Genomic DNA, 15,000 nt, shown 5'->3' with positions numbered 1-15,000 from the left:
CAGGTAGTGGCGATAAAGGCTCAAGTGCAGTGTGTTCGGAAGGCTGACTTTTGAGCCCCTCCACGAGCAGGGGGCCTTGCCTGGTCTATAAAAGGAGTCTGTGTCACCTGCCCGTCGGCTTGCGGCCACACCACCCTGAGCACGCCCGATCTCGTCTGATCTCGGAAGCTAAGCAGGGTCGGGCCTGGTTAGTACTTGGATGGGAGACTGCCTGGGAATACCAGGTGCTGTAAGCTTTTACACTGCAGCACACTTTTACACTGCAGCACGCTTTGACACTGCAGCACGCTTTGACACTGCTGCTTCCTTACAAGAAACGTGGGCTTGCAATTACGTTGACGCACGGGCACACGTTAATGTCCTTCCAGTTTCAGCCTTGCTTTGGTTTTCACAGAAAAAAAGAGAACGGTGCACCGTTCCTGGTGGCACTGCAATACCAGGTCAATGCAAGGAGTGAAGAGAGCAAGCCCCAGGTTTCACCGCCCAATGCTCAAAAATGCATTTAATATTTAATCCCCATATAGAGGACATATCAGATATTAAACTGATAAGAACAGATACTACACTTGATCTTAGCCAAAAGGCCGAGAAGCGATGGCCCGCCAGTGTCTGGGGCCAACTCAAGATCTTGGCGCACAAGTTACTTGTTGTGGTGCCATGTTTCTGAAGTGCGCATAACAAAGGCTGCTGCCGATCACCTCCGCCCCCAGGTGATCTAAGCGCACCTGTGAGCCGTGACGGACAGCTGCTTGACATTTGACACACTCAAAGGGCGCAGCCATACAGCAAAGCCCACCAAAAATAACTTAAACTCTCGGACGTTCCTCTCCACGGAAGTCTTTAGTAAAAGGCGAAAGACTTGTGCATTTTGAAGAAAAACCAGAGTCGACATAGACCCTCTCCTTGAGAGCAGCCAAGGAGTCTATCCGCCGGAGTCACCACAGTCTCGGTCGGCCCGGCCGGCCACCTTGGGACAGCCTTTCTTCAACGTTTTTGGTTTGCCGGCCAATCAACCGCCCACATTTGACTGCATGTTTGGAAGCGCATTCTTACTGTTGGTTGTGTGCTGCAGTTTTCTATCAATCGCTGAGGCTGTGGCACACCTCCAAGGTTTAGTGGTAGATGTGAGTGCATGAGCAAAGCAGCTCTGTGTCACACCGAGCAGTACAAACTGCCGGGCCGTTTCCCAGCTCCTCCGGGCTTCTGAAATGGTGAGCTGCTCCTGGCATCGCTTCAATATCAGGTCAATGTACAGGAGTGGACGGAACAAGCGCCAAAGTATTAACCCTTGGCATGATGGCCATGGATCCATCTCCATCAATCCAGTTCTCCTACAAAGAGCCGGGAAAGGGAGCATGACATTTCCTTAGAGCTAAAAGACAACAGCCACAACCATCCCATTCCCAGCAACTTGGAAAGACTGGGGATGTCGCTCTGCGAGCACGTGAGAAGCCTGGAGATGGGCACACAAGGCGGAACTTTGGGCGGCTGACCTTTGCTTACAACTACGTCATCGGGGGAGAGCGCGGACGCAGTACCCCACCAGCAAAAATTATGCAGTCAAGATTCCCACGTTTGGGGAATTTGCAGGGGTCAGCACAACCAGAGTGCAATGGCTGAGCCTCGCCCTGGGTGAACCACCTTCTTGATCATGGTGTCTCCCCTGCCAGGTAAGTATGAGGTGTACTTGCCCAGCACTGGGTGGCTGTTCCCAGACACAGCTCTTTGGCCGATGGTGCAGGAAATGGATAGTCCCAGAGTCCAATGCCTTGACTCAGGTGCTCGTTAATGCTGTGCTGTGTTCAACTTCAACCTCCAGCACACATTGGAGAGGAAACACTCGACCTTTTCACTGGCATACCTGGCTGTCATTTCCTATAGATTCAGCAACAACTGGACCTGACGGCACCAACAGCAGCTTACCCATCTCGGTGTAGCTTCCAAATACTGGAATAGAGTGTAGCAGGTAGTGGCGATAAAGGCTCAAGTGCAGTGTGTTCGGAAGGCTGACTTTTGAGCCCCTCCACGAGCAGGGGGCCTTGCCTGGTCTATAAAAGGAGTCTGTGTCACCTGCCCGTCGGCTTGCGGCCACACCACCCTGAGCACGCCCGATCTCGTCTGATCTCGGAAGCTAAGCAGGGTCGGGCCTGGTTAGTACTTGGATGGGAGACTGCCTGGGAATACCAGGTGCTGTAAGCTTTTACACTGCAGCACACTTTTACACTGCAGCACGCTTTGACACTGCAGCACGCTTTGACACTGCTGCTTCCTTACAAGAAACGTGGGCTTGCAATTACGTTGACGCACAGGCACACGTTAATGTCCTTCCAGTTTCAGCCTTGCTTTGGTTTTCACAGAAAAAAAGAGAACGGTGCACCGTTCCTGGTGGCACTGCAATACCAGGTCAATGCAAGGAGTGAAGAGAGCAAGCCCCAGGTTTCACCGCCCAATGCTCAAAAATGCATTTAATATTTAATCCCCATATAGAGGACATATCAGATATTAAACTGATAAGAACAGATACTACACTTGATCTTAGCCAAAAGGCCGAGAAGCGATGGCCCGCCAGTGTCTGGGGCCAACTCAAGATCTTGGCGCACAAGTTACTTGTTGTGGTGCCATGTTTCTGAAGTGCGCATAACAAAGGCTGCTGCCGATCACCTCCGCCCCCAGGTGATCTAAGTGCACCTCTGAGCCGTGACGGACAGCTGCTTGACATTTGACACACTCAAAGGGCGCAGCCATACAGCAAAGCCCACCAAAAATAACTTAAACCCTCGGACGTTCCTCTCCACGGAAGTCTTTAGTAAAAGGCGAAAGACTTGTGCATTTTGAAGAAAAACCAGAGTCGACATAGACCCTCTCCTTGAGGGCAGCCAAGGAGTCTATCCGCCGGAGTCACCACAGTCTCGGTCGGCCCGGCCGGCCACCTTGGGACAGCCTTTCTTCAACGTTTTTGGTTTGCCGGCCAATCAACCGCCCACATTTGACTGCATGTTTGGAAGCGCATTCTTACTGTTGGTTGTGTGCTGCAGTTTTCTATCAATCGCTGAGGCTGTGGCACACCTCCAAGGTTTAGTGGTAGATGTGAGTGCATGAGCAAAGCAGCTCTGTGTCACACCGAGCAGTACAAACTGCCGGGCCGTTTCCCAGCTCCTCCGGGCTTCTGAAATGGTGAGCTGCTCCTGGCATCGCTTCAATATCAGGTCAATGTACAGGAGTGGATGGAACAAGCGCCAAAGTATTAACCCTTGGCATGATGGCCATGGATCCATCTCCATCAATCCAGTTCTCCTACAAAGAGCCGGGAAAGGGAGCATGACATTTCCTTAGAGCTAAAAGACAACAGCCACAACCATCCCATTCCCAGCAACTTGGAAAGACTGGGGATGTCGCTCTGCGAGCACGTGAGAAGCCTGGAGATGGGCACACAAGGCGGAACTTTGGGCGGCTGACCTTTGCTTACAACTACGTCATCGGGGGAGAGCGCGGACGCAGTACCCCACCAGCAAAAATTATGCAGTCAAGATTCCCACGTTTGGGGAATTTGCAGGGGTCAGCACAACCAGAGTGCAATGGCTGAGCCTCGCCCTGGGTGAACCACCTTCTTGATCATGGTGTCTCCCCTGCCAGGTAAGTATGAGGTGTACTTGCCCAGCACTGGGTGGCTGTTCCCAGACACAGCTCTTTGGCCGACGGTGCAGGAAATGGATAGTCCCAGAGTCCAATGCCTTGACTCAGGTGCTCGTTAATGCTGTGCTGTGTTCAACTTCAACCTCCAGCACACATTGGAGAGGAAACACTCGACCTTTTCACTGGCATACCTGGCTGTCATTTCCTATAGATTCAGCAACAACTGGACCTGACGGCACCAACAGCAGCTTACCCATCTCGGTGTAGCTTCCAAATACTGGAATAGAGTGTAGCAGGTAGTGGCGATAAAGGCTCAAGTGCAGTGTGTTCGGAAGGCTGACTTTTGAGCCCCTCCACGAGCAGGGGGCCTTGCCTGGTCTATAAAAGGAGTCTGTGTCACCTGCCCGTCGGCTTGCGGCCACACCACCCTGAGCACGCCCGATCTCGTCTGATCTCGGAAGCTAAGCAGGGTCGGGCCTGGTTAGTACTTGGATGGGAGACTGCCTGGGAATACCAGGTGCTGTAAGCTTTTACACTGCAGCACACTTTTACACTGCAGCACGCTTTGACACTGCAGCACGCTTTGACACTGCTGCTTCCTTACAAGAAACGTGGGCTTGCAATTACGTTGACGCACGGGCACACGTTAATGTCCTTCCAGTTTCAGCCTTGCTTTGGTTTTCACAGAAAAAAAGAGAACGGTGCACCGTTCCTGGTGGCACTGCAATACCAGGTCAATGCAAGGAGTGAAGAGAGCAAGCCCCAGGTTTCACCGCCCAATGCTCAAAAATGCATTTAATATTTAATCCCCATATAGAGGACATATCAGATATTAAACTGATAAGAACAGATACTACACTTGATCTTAGCCAAAAGGCCGAGAAGCGATGGCCCGCCAGTGTCTGGGGCCAACTCAAGATCTTGGCGCACAAGTTACTTGTTGTGGTGCCATGTTTCTGAAGTGCGCATAACAAAGGCTGCTGCCGATCACCTCCGCCCCCAGGTGATCTAAGCGCACCTGTGAGCCGTGACGGACAGCTGCTTGACATTTGACACACTCAAAGGGCGCAGCCATACAGCAAAGCCCACCAAAAATAACTTAAACTCTCGGACGTTCCTCTCCACGGAAGTCTTTAGTAAAAGGCGAAAGACTTGTGCATTTTGAAGAAAAACCAGAGTCGACATAGACCCTCTCCTTGAGAGCAGCCAAGGAGTCTATCCGCCGGAGTCACCACAGTCTCGGTCGGCCCGGCCGGCCACCTTGGGACAGCCTTTCTTCAACGTTTTTGGTTTGCCGGCCAATCAACCGCCCACATTTGACTGCATGTTTGGAAGCGCATTCTTACTGTTGGTTGTGTGCTGCAGTTTTCTATCAATCGCTGAGGCTGTGGCACACCTCCAAGGTTTAGTGGTAGATGTGAGTGCATGAGCAAAGCAGCTCTGTGTCACACCGAGCAGTACAAACTGCCGGGCCGTTTCCCAGCTCCTCCGGGCTTCTGAAATGGTGAGCTGCTCCTGGCATCGCTTCAATATCAGGTCAATGTACAGGAGTGGACGGAACAAGCGCCAAAGTATTAACCCTTGGCATGATGGCCATGGATCCATCTCCATCAATCCAGTTCTCCTACAAAGAGCCGGGAAAGGGAGCATGACATTTCCTTAGAGCTAAAAGACAACAGCCACAACCATCCCATTCCCAGCAACTTGGAAAGACTGGGGATGTCGCTCTGCGAGCACGTGAGAAGCCTGGAGATGGGCACACAAGGCGGAACTTTGGGCGGCTGACCTTTGCTTACAACTACGTCATCGGGGGAGAGCGCGGACGCAGTACCCCACCAGCAAAAATTATGCAGTCAAGATTCCCACGTTTGGGGAATTTGCAGGGGTCAGCACAACCAGAGTGCAATGGCTGAGCCTCGCCCTGGGTGAACCACCTTCTTGATCATGGTGTCTCCCCTGCCAGGTAAGTATGAGGTGTACTTGCCCAGCACTGGGTGGCTGTTCCCAGACACAGCTCTTTGGCCGACGGTGCAGGAAATGGATAGTCCCAGAGTCCAATGCCTTGACTCAGGTGCTCGTTAATGCTGTGCTGTGTTCAACTTCAACCTCCAGCACACATTGGAGAGGAAACACTCGACCTTTTCACTGGCATACCTGGCTGTCATTTCCTATAGATTCAGCAACAACTGGACCTGACGGCACCAACAGCAGCTTACCCATCTCGGTGTAGCTTCCAAATACTGGAATAGAGTGTAGCAGGTAGTGGCGATAAAGGCTCAAGTGCAGTGTGTTCGGAAGGCTGACTTTTGAGCCCCTCCACGAGCAGGGGGCCTTGCCTGGTCTATAAAAGGAGTCTGTGTCACCTGCCCGTCGGCTTGCGGCCACACCACCCTGAGCACGCCCGATCTCGTCTGATCTCGGAAGCTAAGCAGGGTCGGGCCTGGTTAGTACTTGGATGGGAGACTGCCTGGGAATACCAGGTGCTGTAAGCTTTTACACTGCAGCACACTTTTACACTGCAGCACGCTTTGACACTGCAGCACGCTTTGACACTGCTGCTTCCTTACAAGAAACGTGGGCTTGCAATTACGTTGACGCACGGGCACACGTTAATGTCCTTCCAGTTTCAGCCTTGCTTTGGTTTTCTCAGAAAAAAAGAGAACGGTGCACCGTTCCTGGTGGCACTGCAATACCAGGTCAATGCAAGGAGTGAAGAGAGCAAGCCCCAGGTTTCACCGCCCAATGCTCAAAAATGCATTTAATATTTAATCCCCATATAGAGGACATATCAGATATTAAACTGATAAGAACAGATACTACACTTGATCTTAGCCAAAAGGCCGAGAAGCGATGGCCCGCCAGTGTCTGGGGCCAACTCAAGATCTTGGCGCACAAGTTACTTGTTGTGGTGCCATGTTTCTGAAGTGCGCATAACAAAGGCTGCTGCCGATCACCTCCGCCCCCAGGTGATCTAAGTGCACCTCTGAGCCGTGACGGACAGCTGCTTGACATTTGACACACTCAAAGGGCGCAGCCATACAGCAAAGCCCACCAAAAATAACTTAAACCCTCGGACGTTCCTCTCCACGGAAGTCTTTAGTAAAAGGCGAAAGACTTGTGCATTTTGAAGAAAAACCAGAGTCGACATAGACCCTCTCCTTGAGGGCAGCCAAGGAGTCTATCCGCCGGAGTCACCACAGTCTCGGTCGGCCCGGCCGGCCACCTTGGGACAGCCTTTCTTCAACGTTTTTGGTTTGCCGGCCAATCAACCGCCCACATTTGACTGCATGTTTGGAAGCGCATTCTTACTGTTGGTTGTGTGCTGCAGTTTTCTATCAATCGCTGAGGCTGTGGCACACCTCCAAGGTTTAGTGGTAGATGTGAGTGCATGAGCAAAGCAGCTCTGTGTCACACCGAGCAGTACAAACTGCCGGGCCGTTTCCCAGCTCCTCCGGGCTTCTGAAATGGTGAGCTGCTCCTGGCATCGCTTCAATATCAGGTCAATGTACAGGAGTGGATGGAACAAGCGCCAAAGTATTAACCCTTGGCATGATGGCCATGGATCCATCTCCATCAATCCAGTTCTCCTACAAAGAGCCGGGAAAGGGAGCATGACATTTCCTTAGAGCTAAAAGACAACAGCCACAACCATCCCATTCCCAGCAACTTGGAAAGACTGGGGATGTCGCTCTGCGAGCACGTGAGAAGCCTGGAGATGGGCACACAAGGCGGAACTTTGGGCGGCTGACCTTTGCTTACAACTACGTCATCGGGGGAGAGCGCGGACGCAGTACCCCACCAGCAAAAATTATGCAGTCAAGATTCCCACGTTTGGGGAATTTGCAGGGGTCAGCACAACCAGAGTGCAATGGCTGAGCCTCGCCCTGGGTGAACCACCTTCTTGATCATGGTGTCTCCCCTGCCAGGTAAGTATGAGGTGTACTTGCCCAGCACTGGGTGGCTGTTCCCAGACACAGCTCTTTGGCCGACGGTGCAGGAAATGGATAGTCCCAGAGTCCAATGCCTTGACTCAGGTGCTCGTTAATGCTGTGCTGTGTTCAACTTCAACCTCCAGCACACATTGGAGAGGAAACACTCGACCTTTTCACTGGCATACCTGGCTGTCATTTCCTATAGATTCAGCAACAACTGGACCTGACGGCACCAACAGCAGCTTACCCATCTCGGTGTAGCTTCCAAATACTGGAATAGAGTGTAGCAGGTAGTGGCGATAAAGGCTCAAGTGCAGTGTGTTCGGAAGGCTGACTTTTGAGCCCCTCCACGAGCAGGGGGCCTTGCCTGGTCTATAAAAGGAGTCTGTGTCACCTGCCCGTCGGCTTACGGCCACACCACCCTGAGCACGCCCGATCTCGTCTGATCTCGGAAGCTAAGCAGGGTCGGGCCTGGTTAGTACTTGGATGGGAGACTGCCTGGGAATACCAGGTGCTGTAAGCTTTTACACTGCAGCACACTTTTACACTGCAGCACGCTTTTACACTGCTGCTTCCTTACAAGAAACGTGGGCTTGCAATTACGTTGACGCACGGGCACACGTTAATGTCCTTCAAGTTTCAGCCTTGCTTTGGTTTTCACAGAAAAAAAGAGAACGGTGCACCGTTCCTGGTGGCACTGCAATACCAGGTCAATGCAAGGAGTGAAGAGAGCAAGCCCCAGGTTTCACTGCCCAATGCTCAAAAATGCATTTAATATTTAATCCCCATATAGAGGACATATCAGATATTAAACTGATAAGAACAGATACTACACTTGATCTTAGCCAAAAGGCCGAGAAGCGATGGCCCGCCAGTGTCTGGGGCCAACTCAAGATCTTGGCGCACAAGTTACTTGTTGTGGTGCCATGTTTCTGAAGTGCGCATAACAAAGGCTGCTGCCGATCACATCCGCCCCCAGGTGATCTAAGTGCACCTCTGAGCCGTGACGGACAGCTGCTTGACATCTGACACACTCAAAGGGCGCAGCCATACAGCAAAGCCCACCAAAAATAACTTAAACTCTCGGACGTTCCTCTCCACGGAAGTCTTTAGTAAAAGGCGAAAGACTTGTGCATTTTGAAGAAAAACCAGAGTCGACATAGACCCTCTCCTTGAGAGCAGCCAAGGAGTCTATCCGCCGGAGTCACCACAGTCTCGGTCGGCCCGGCCGGCCACCTTGGGACAGCCTTTCTTCAACGTTTTTGGTTTGCCGGCCAATCAACCGCCCACATTTGACTGCATGTTTGGAAGCGCATTCTTACTGTTGGTTGTGTGCTGCAGTTTTCTATCAATCGCTGAGGCTGTGGCACACCTCCAAGGTTTAGTGGTAGATGTGAGTGCATGAGCAAAGCAGCTCTGTGTCACACCGAGCAGTACAAACTGCCGGGCCGTTTCCCAGCTCCTCCGGGCTTCTGAAATGGTGAGCTGCTCCTGGCATCGCTTCAATATCAGGTCAATGTACAGGAGTGGACGGAACAAGCGCCAAAGTATTAACCCTTGGCATGATGGCCATGGATCCATCTCCATCAATCCAGTTCTCCTACAAAGAGCCGGGAAAGGGAGCATGACATTTCCTTAGAGCTAAAAGACAACAGCCACAACCATCCCATTCCCAGCAACTTGGAAAGACTGGGGATGTCGCTCTGCGAGCACGTGAGAAGCCCGGAGATGGGCACACAAGGCGGAACTTTGGGCGGCTGACCTTTGCTTACAACTACGTCATCGGGGGAGAGCGCGGACGCAGTACCCCACCAGCAAAAATTATGCAGTCAAGATTCCCACGTTTGGGGAATTTGCAGGGGTCAGCACAACCAGAGTGCAATGGCTGAGCCTCGCCCTGGGTGAACCACCTTCTTGATCATGGTGTCTCCCCTGCCAGGTAAGTATGAGGTGTACTTGCCCAGCACTGGGGGGCTGTTCCCAGACACAGCTCTTTGGCCGACGGTGCAGGAAATGGATAGTCCCAGAGTCCAATGCCTTGACTCAGGTGCTCGTTAATGCTGTGCTGTGTTCAACTTCAACCTCCAGCACACATTGGAGAGGAAACACTCGACCTTTTCACTGGCATACCTGGCTGTCATTTCCTATAGATTCAGCAACAACTGGACCTGACGGCACCAACAGCAGCTTACCCATCTCGGTGTAGCTTCCAAATACTGGAATAGAGTGTAGCAGGTAGTGGCGATAAAGGCTCAAGTGCAGTGTGTTCGGAAGGCTGACTTTTGAGCCCCTCCACGAGCAGGGGGCCTTGCCTGGTCTATAAAAGGAGTCTGTGTCACCTGCCCGTCGGCTTGCGGCCACACCACCCTGAGCACGCCCGATCTCGTCTGATCTCGGAAGCTAAGCAGGGTCGGGCCTGGTTAGTACTTGGATGGGAGACTGCCTGGGAATACCAGGTGCTGTAAGCTTTTACACTGCAGCACACTTTTACACTGCAGCACGCTTTTACACTGCTGCTTCCTTACAAGAAACGTGGGCTTGCAATTACGTTGACGCACGGGCACACGTTAATGTCCTTCCAGTTTCAGCCTTGCTTTGGTTTTCACAGAAAAAAAGAGAACGGTGCACCGTTCCTGGTGGCACTGCAATACCAGGTCAATGCAAGGAGTGAAGAGAGCAAGCCCCAGGTTTCACCGCCCAATGCTCAAAAATGCATTTAATATTTAATCCCCATATAGAGGACATATCAGATATTAAACTGATAAGAACAGATACTACACTTGATCTTAGCCAAGAGGCCGAGAAGCGATGGCCCGCCAGTGTCTGGGGCCAACTCAAGATCTTGGCGCACAAGTTACTTGTTGTGGTGCCATGTTTCTGAAGTGCGCATAACAAAGGCTGCTGCCGATCACCTCCGCCCCCAGGTGATCTAAGTGCACCTCTGAGCCGTGACGGACAGCTGCTTGACATCTGACACACTCAAAGGGCGCAGCCATACAGCAAAGCCCACCAAAAATAACTTAAACTCTCGGACGTTCCTCTCCACGGAAGTCTTTAGTAAAAGGCGAAAGACTTGTGCATTTTGAAGAAAAACCAGAGTCGACATAGACCCTCTCCTTGAGAGCAGCCAAGGAGTCTATCCGCCGGAGTCACCACAGTCTCGGTCGGCCCGGCCGGCCACCTTGGGACAGCCTTTCTTCAACGTTTTTGGTTTGCCGGCCAATCAACCGCCCACATTTGACTGCATGTTTGGAAGCGCATTCTTACTGTTGGTTGTGTGCTGCAGTTTTCTATCAATCGCTGAGGCTGTGGCACACCTCCAAGGTTTAGTGGTAGATGTGAGTGCATGAGCAAAGCAGCTCTGTGTCACACCGAGCAGTACAAACTGCCGGGCCGTTTCCCAGCTCCTCCGGGCTTCTGAAATGGTGAGCTGCTCCTGGCATCGCTTCAATATCAGGTCAATGTACAGGAGTGGACGGAACAAGCGCCAAAGTATTAACCCTTGGCATGATGGCCATGGATCCATCTCCATCAATCCAGTTCTCCTACAAAGAGCCGGGAAAGGGAGCATGACATTTCCTTAGAGCTAAAAGACAACAGCCACAACCATCCCATTCCCAGCAACTTGGAAAGACTGGGGATGTCGCTCTGCGAGCACGTGAGAAGCCTGGAGATGGGCACACAAGGCGGAACTTTGGGCGGCTGACCTTTGCTTACAACTACGTCATCGGGGGAGAGCGCGGACGCAGTACCCCACCAGCAAAAATTATGCAGTCAAGATTCCCACGTTTGGGGAATTTGCAGGGGTCAGCACAACCAGAGTGCAATGGCTGAGCCCCGCCCTGGGTGAACCACCTTCTTGATCATGGTGTCTCCCCTGCCAGGTAAGTATGAGGTGTACTTGCCCAGCACTGGGTGGCTGTTCCCAGACACAGCTCTTTGGCCGACGGTGCAGGAAATGGATAGTCCCAGAGTCCAATGCCTTGACTCAGGTGCTCGTTAATGCTGTGCTGTGTTCAACTTCAACCTCCAGCACACATTGGAGAGGAAACACTCGACCTTTTCACTGGCATACCTGGCTGTCATTTCCTATAGATTCAGCAACAACTGGACCTGACGGCACCAACAGCAGCTTACCCATCTCGGTGTAGCTTCCAAATACTGGAATAGAGTGTAGCAGGTAGTGGCGATAAAGGCTCTGATCCTGGAAGCTAAGCAGGGTCGGGCCTGGTTAGTACTTGGATGGGAGACTGCCTGGGAATACCAGGTGCTGTAAGCTTTTACACTGCAGCACACTTTTACACTGCAGCACGCTTTGACACTGCTGCTTCCTTACAAGAAACGTGGGCTTGCAATCACGTTGACGCACGGCACACGTTAATGTCCTTCCAGTTTCAGCCTTGCTTTGGTTTTCACAGAAAAAAAGAGAACGGTGCACCGTTCCTGGTTGCACTGCAATACCAGGTTAATGCAAGGAGTGAAGAGAGCAAGCCCCAGGTTTCACCGCCCAATGCTCAAAAATGCATTTAATATTTAATCCCCATATAGAGGACATATCAGATATTAAACTGATAAGAACAGATACTACACTTGATCTTAGCCAAAAGGCCGATAAGCGATGGCCCGCCAGTGTCTGGGGCCAACTCAAGATCTTGGCGCACAAGTTACTTGTTGTGGTGCCATGTTTCTGAAGTGCGCATAACAAAGGCTGCTGCCGATCACCTCCGCCCCCAGGTGATCTAAGTGCACCTCTGAGCCGTGACGGACAGCTGCTTGACATTTGACACACTCAAAGGGCGCAGCCATACAGCAAAGCCCACCAAAAATAACTTAAACTCTCGGACGTTCCTCTCCACGGAAGTCTTTAGTAAAAGGCGAAAGACTTGTGCATTTTGAAGAAAAACCAGAGTCGACATAGCCCCTCTCCTTGAGAGCAGCCAAGGAGTCTATCCGCCGGAGTCACCACAGTCTCGGTCGGCCCGGCCGGCCACCTTGGGACAGCCTTTCTTCAACGTTTTTGGTTTGCCGGCCAATCAACCGCCCACATTTGACTGCATGTTTGGAAGCGCATTCTTACTGTTGGTTGTGTGCTGCAGTTTTCTATCAATCGCTGAGGCTGTGGCACACCTCCAAGGTTTAGTGGTAGATGTGAGTGCATGAGCAAAGCAGCTCTGTGTCACACCGAGCAGTACAAACTGCCGGGCCGTTTCCCAGCTCCTCCGGGCTTCTGAAATGGTGAGCTGCTCCTGGCATCGCTTCAATATCAGGTCAATGTACAGGAGTGGACGGAACAAGCGCCAAAGTATTAACCCTTGGCATGATGGCCATGGATCCATCTCCATCAATCCAGTTCTCCTACAAAGAGCCGGGAAAGGGAGCATGACATTTCCTTAGAGCTAAAAGACAACAGCCACAACCATCCCATTCCCAGCAACTTGGAAAGACTGGGGATGTCGCTCTGCGAGCACGTGAGAAGCCCGGAGATGGGCACACAAGGCGGAACTTTGGGCGGCTGACCTTTGCTTACAACTACGTCATCGGGGGAGAGCGCGGACGCAGTACCCCACCAGCAAAAATTATGCAGTCAAGATTCCCACGTTTGGGGAATTTGCAGGGGTCAGCACAACCAGAGTGCAATGGCTGAGCCTCGCCCTGGGTGAACCACCTTCTTGATCATGGTGTCTCCCCTGCCAGGTAAGTATGAGGTGTACTTGCCCAGCACTGGGGGGCTGTTCCCAGACACAGCTCTTTGGCCGACGGTGCAGGAAATGGATAGTCCCAGAGTCCAATGCCTTGACTCAGGTGCTCGTTAATGCTGTGCTGTGTTCAACTTCAACCTCCAGCACACATTGGAGAGGAAACACTCGACCTTTTCACTGGCATACCTGGCTGTCATTTCCTATAGATTCAGCAACAACTGGACCTGACGGCACCAACAGCAGCTTACCCATCTCGGTGTAGCTTCCAAATACTGGAATAGAGTGTAGCAGGTAGTGGCGATAAAGGCTCAAGTGCAGTGTGTTCGGAAGGCTGACTTTTGAGCCCCTCCACGAGCAGGGGGCCTTGCCTGGTCTATAAAAGGAGTCTGTGTCACCTGCCCGTCGGCTTGCGGCCACACCACCCTGAGCACGCCCGATCTCGTCTGATCTCGGAAGCTAAGCAGGGTCGGGCCTGGTTAGTACTTGGATGGGAGACTGCCTGGGAATACCAGGTGCTGTAAGCTTTTACACTGCAGCACACTTTTACACTGCAGCACGCTTTTACACTGCTGCTTCCTTACAAGAAACGTGGGCTTGCAATTACGTTGACGCACGGGCACACGTTAATGTCCTTCCAGTTTCAGCCTTGCTTTGGTTTTCACAGAAAAAAAGAGAACGGTGCACCGTTCCTGGTGGCACTGCAATACCAGGTCAATGCAAGGAGTGAAGAGAGCAAGCCCCAGGTTTCACCGCCCAATGCTCAAAAATGCATTTAATATTTAATCCCCATATAGAGGACATATCAGATATTAAACTGATAAGAACAGATACTACACTTGATCTTAGCCAAGAGGCCGAGAAGCGATGGCCCGCCAGTGTCTGGGGCCAACTCAAGATCTTGGCGCACAAGTTACTTGTTGTGGTGCCATGTTTCTGAAGTGCGCATAACAAAGGCTGCTGCCGATCACCTCCGCCCCCAGGTGATCTAAGTGCACCTCTGAGCCGTGACGGACAGCTGCTTGACATCTGACACACTCAAAGGGCGCAGCCATACAGCAAAGCCCACCAAAAATAACTTAAACTCTCGGACGTTCCTCTCCACGGAAGTCTTTAGTAAAAGGCGAAAGACTTGTGCATTTTGAAGAAAAACCAGAGTCGACATAGACCCTCTCCTTGAGAGCAGCCAAGGAGTCTATCCGCCGGAGTCACCACAGTCTCGGTCGGCCCGGCCGGCCACCTTGGGACAGCCTTTCTTCAACGTTTTTGGTTTGCCGGCCAATCAACCGCCCACATTTGACTGCATGTTTGGAAGCGCATTCTTACTGTTGGTTGTGTGCTGCAGTTTTCTATCAATCGCTGAGGCTGTGGCACACCTCCAAGGTTTAGTGGTAGATGTGAGTGCATGAGCAAAGCAGCTCTGTGTCACACCGAGCAGTACAAACTGCCGGGCCGTTTCCCAGCTCCTCCGGGCTTCTGAAATGGTGAGCTGCTCCTGGCATCGCTTCAATATCAGGTCAATGTACAGGAGTGGACGGAACAAGCGCCAAAGTATTAACCCTTGGCATGATGGCCATGGATCCATCTCCATCAATCCAGTTCTCCTACAAAGAGCCGGGAAAGGGAGCATGACATTTCCTTAGAGCTAAAAGACAACAGCCACAACCATCCCATTCCCAGCAACTTGGAAAGACTGGGGATGTCGCTCTGCGAGCACGTGAGAAGCCTGGAGATGGGCA

General features: G+C 52.0%; 30 non-coding genes across 30 annotated transcripts; 7 read left to right on the top strand and 23 right to left on the bottom strand.

The window, feature by feature from the left end:
• The first annotated feature begins 117 nt into the window (after positions 1–117).
• LOC131450889 (5S ribosomal RNA) lies at positions 118–236 on the top strand. Its single transcript, XR_009235772.1, has one exon. It is a non-coding gene; the product is annotated as a 5S ribosomal RNA (ribosomal RNA).
• A 167-nt stretch (positions 237–403) lies between these two features.
• LOC131450783 (U2 spliceosomal RNA) lies at positions 404–596 on the bottom strand. Its single transcript, XR_009235674.1, has one exon. It is a non-coding gene; the product is annotated as a U2 spliceosomal RNA (small nuclear RNA).
• A 179-nt stretch (positions 597–775) lies between these two features.
• LOC131450846 (U5 spliceosomal RNA) lies at positions 776–888 on the bottom strand. The gene has a single exon (XR_009235730.1). It is a non-coding gene; the product is annotated as a U5 spliceosomal RNA (small nuclear RNA).
• A 626-nt stretch (positions 889–1,514) lies between these two features.
• On the bottom strand, positions 1,515–1,678 carry LOC131450737 (U1 spliceosomal RNA). Its single transcript, XR_009235629.1, has one exon. It is a non-coding gene; the product is annotated as a U1 spliceosomal RNA (small nuclear RNA).
• A 402-nt stretch (positions 1,679–2,080) lies between these two features.
• Positions 2,081–2,199, top strand: LOC131450888 (5S ribosomal RNA). Its single transcript, XR_009235771.1, has one exon. It is a non-coding gene; the product is annotated as a 5S ribosomal RNA (ribosomal RNA).
• A 167-nt stretch (positions 2,200–2,366) lies between these two features.
• Positions 2,367–2,559, bottom strand: LOC131450782 (U2 spliceosomal RNA). The gene has a single exon (XR_009235673.1). It is a non-coding gene; the product is annotated as a U2 spliceosomal RNA (small nuclear RNA).
• A 179-nt stretch (positions 2,560–2,738) lies between these two features.
• On the bottom strand, positions 2,739–2,851 carry LOC131450873 (U5 spliceosomal RNA). The gene has a single exon (XR_009235756.1). It is a non-coding gene; the product is annotated as a U5 spliceosomal RNA (small nuclear RNA).
• Positions 2,852–3,477: 626 nt separating this feature from the next.
• LOC131450736 (U1 spliceosomal RNA) lies at positions 3,478–3,641 on the bottom strand. Its single transcript, XR_009235628.1, has one exon. It is a non-coding gene; the product is annotated as a U1 spliceosomal RNA (small nuclear RNA).
• Positions 3,642–4,043: 402 nt separating this feature from the next.
• LOC131450887 (5S ribosomal RNA) lies at positions 4,044–4,162 on the top strand. The gene has a single exon (XR_009235770.1). It is a non-coding gene; the product is annotated as a 5S ribosomal RNA (ribosomal RNA).
• Positions 4,163–4,329: 167 nt separating this feature from the next.
• Positions 4,330–4,522, bottom strand: LOC131450781 (U2 spliceosomal RNA). Its single transcript, XR_009235672.1, has one exon. It is a non-coding gene; the product is annotated as a U2 spliceosomal RNA (small nuclear RNA).
• Positions 4,523–4,701: 179 nt separating this feature from the next.
• Positions 4,702–4,814, bottom strand: LOC131450844 (U5 spliceosomal RNA). The gene has a single exon (XR_009235728.1). It is a non-coding gene; the product is annotated as a U5 spliceosomal RNA (small nuclear RNA).
• A 626-nt stretch (positions 4,815–5,440) lies between these two features.
• On the bottom strand, positions 5,441–5,604 carry LOC131450735 (U1 spliceosomal RNA). The gene has a single exon (XR_009235627.1). It is a non-coding gene; the product is annotated as a U1 spliceosomal RNA (small nuclear RNA).
• Positions 5,605–6,006: 402 nt separating this feature from the next.
• On the top strand, positions 6,007–6,125 carry LOC131450886 (5S ribosomal RNA). Its single transcript, XR_009235769.1, has one exon. It is a non-coding gene; the product is annotated as a 5S ribosomal RNA (ribosomal RNA).
• A 167-nt stretch (positions 6,126–6,292) lies between these two features.
• LOC131450780 (U2 spliceosomal RNA) lies at positions 6,293–6,485 on the bottom strand. The gene has a single exon (XR_009235671.1). It is a non-coding gene; the product is annotated as a U2 spliceosomal RNA (small nuclear RNA).
• A 179-nt stretch (positions 6,486–6,664) lies between these two features.
• LOC131450872 (U5 spliceosomal RNA) lies at positions 6,665–6,777 on the bottom strand. Its single transcript, XR_009235755.1, has one exon. It is a non-coding gene; the product is annotated as a U5 spliceosomal RNA (small nuclear RNA).
• A 626-nt stretch (positions 6,778–7,403) lies between these two features.
• LOC131450734 (U1 spliceosomal RNA) lies at positions 7,404–7,567 on the bottom strand. The gene has a single exon (XR_009235626.1). It is a non-coding gene; the product is annotated as a U1 spliceosomal RNA (small nuclear RNA).
• Positions 7,568–7,969: 402 nt separating this feature from the next.
• On the top strand, positions 7,970–8,088 carry LOC131450722 (5S ribosomal RNA). The gene has a single exon (XR_009235614.1). It is a non-coding gene; the product is annotated as a 5S ribosomal RNA (ribosomal RNA).
• Positions 8,089–8,237: 149 nt separating this feature from the next.
• LOC131450756 (U2 spliceosomal RNA) lies at positions 8,238–8,430 on the bottom strand. The gene has a single exon (XR_009235648.1). It is a non-coding gene; the product is annotated as a U2 spliceosomal RNA (small nuclear RNA).
• A 179-nt stretch (positions 8,431–8,609) lies between these two features.
• On the bottom strand, positions 8,610–8,722 carry LOC131450843 (U5 spliceosomal RNA). The gene has a single exon (XR_009235727.1). It is a non-coding gene; the product is annotated as a U5 spliceosomal RNA (small nuclear RNA).
• Positions 8,723–9,348: 626 nt separating this feature from the next.
• On the bottom strand, positions 9,349–9,512 carry LOC131450732 (U1 spliceosomal RNA). The gene has a single exon (XR_009235624.1). It is a non-coding gene; the product is annotated as a U1 spliceosomal RNA (small nuclear RNA).
• Positions 9,513–9,914: 402 nt separating this feature from the next.
• Positions 9,915–10,033, top strand: LOC131450885 (5S ribosomal RNA). Its single transcript, XR_009235768.1, has one exon. It is a non-coding gene; the product is annotated as a 5S ribosomal RNA (ribosomal RNA).
• Positions 10,034–10,182: 149 nt separating this feature from the next.
• Positions 10,183–10,375, bottom strand: LOC131450796 (U2 spliceosomal RNA). Its single transcript, XR_009235687.1, has one exon. It is a non-coding gene; the product is annotated as a U2 spliceosomal RNA (small nuclear RNA).
• A 179-nt stretch (positions 10,376–10,554) lies between these two features.
• LOC131450842 (U5 spliceosomal RNA) lies at positions 10,555–10,667 on the bottom strand. Its single transcript, XR_009235726.1, has one exon. It is a non-coding gene; the product is annotated as a U5 spliceosomal RNA (small nuclear RNA).
• A 626-nt stretch (positions 10,668–11,293) lies between these two features.
• Positions 11,294–11,457, bottom strand: LOC131450749 (U1 spliceosomal RNA). The gene has a single exon (XR_009235641.1). It is a non-coding gene; the product is annotated as a U1 spliceosomal RNA (small nuclear RNA).
• Positions 11,458–11,992: 535 nt separating this feature from the next.
• Positions 11,993–12,185, bottom strand: LOC131450807 (U2 spliceosomal RNA). The gene has a single exon (XR_009235698.1). It is a non-coding gene; the product is annotated as a U2 spliceosomal RNA (small nuclear RNA).
• Positions 12,186–12,364: 179 nt separating this feature from the next.
• Positions 12,365–12,477, bottom strand: LOC131450841 (U5 spliceosomal RNA). The gene has a single exon (XR_009235725.1). It is a non-coding gene; the product is annotated as a U5 spliceosomal RNA (small nuclear RNA).
• A 626-nt stretch (positions 12,478–13,103) lies between these two features.
• Positions 13,104–13,267, bottom strand: LOC131450731 (U1 spliceosomal RNA). Its single transcript, XR_009235623.1, has one exon. It is a non-coding gene; the product is annotated as a U1 spliceosomal RNA (small nuclear RNA).
• A 402-nt stretch (positions 13,268–13,669) lies between these two features.
• On the top strand, positions 13,670–13,788 carry LOC131450884 (5S ribosomal RNA). The gene has a single exon (XR_009235767.1). It is a non-coding gene; the product is annotated as a 5S ribosomal RNA (ribosomal RNA).
• Positions 13,789–13,937: 149 nt separating this feature from the next.
• On the bottom strand, positions 13,938–14,130 carry LOC131450795 (U2 spliceosomal RNA). Its single transcript, XR_009235686.1, has one exon. It is a non-coding gene; the product is annotated as a U2 spliceosomal RNA (small nuclear RNA).
• A 179-nt stretch (positions 14,131–14,309) lies between these two features.
• LOC131450840 (U5 spliceosomal RNA) lies at positions 14,310–14,422 on the bottom strand. Its single transcript, XR_009235724.1, has one exon. It is a non-coding gene; the product is annotated as a U5 spliceosomal RNA (small nuclear RNA).
• Positions 14,423–15,000: the final 578 nt, after the last annotated feature.

This window comes from Solea solea, unplaced genomic scaffold (assembly GCF_958295425.1).
Source record: "Solea solea unplaced genomic scaffold, fSolSol10.1 scaffold_55, whole genome shotgun sequence".
Taxonomy (NCBI): domain Eukaryota; kingdom Metazoa; phylum Chordata; class Actinopteri; order Pleuronectiformes; family Soleidae; genus Solea; species Solea solea.
This window is presented reverse-complemented; position numbering and strand designations above follow the sequence as displayed.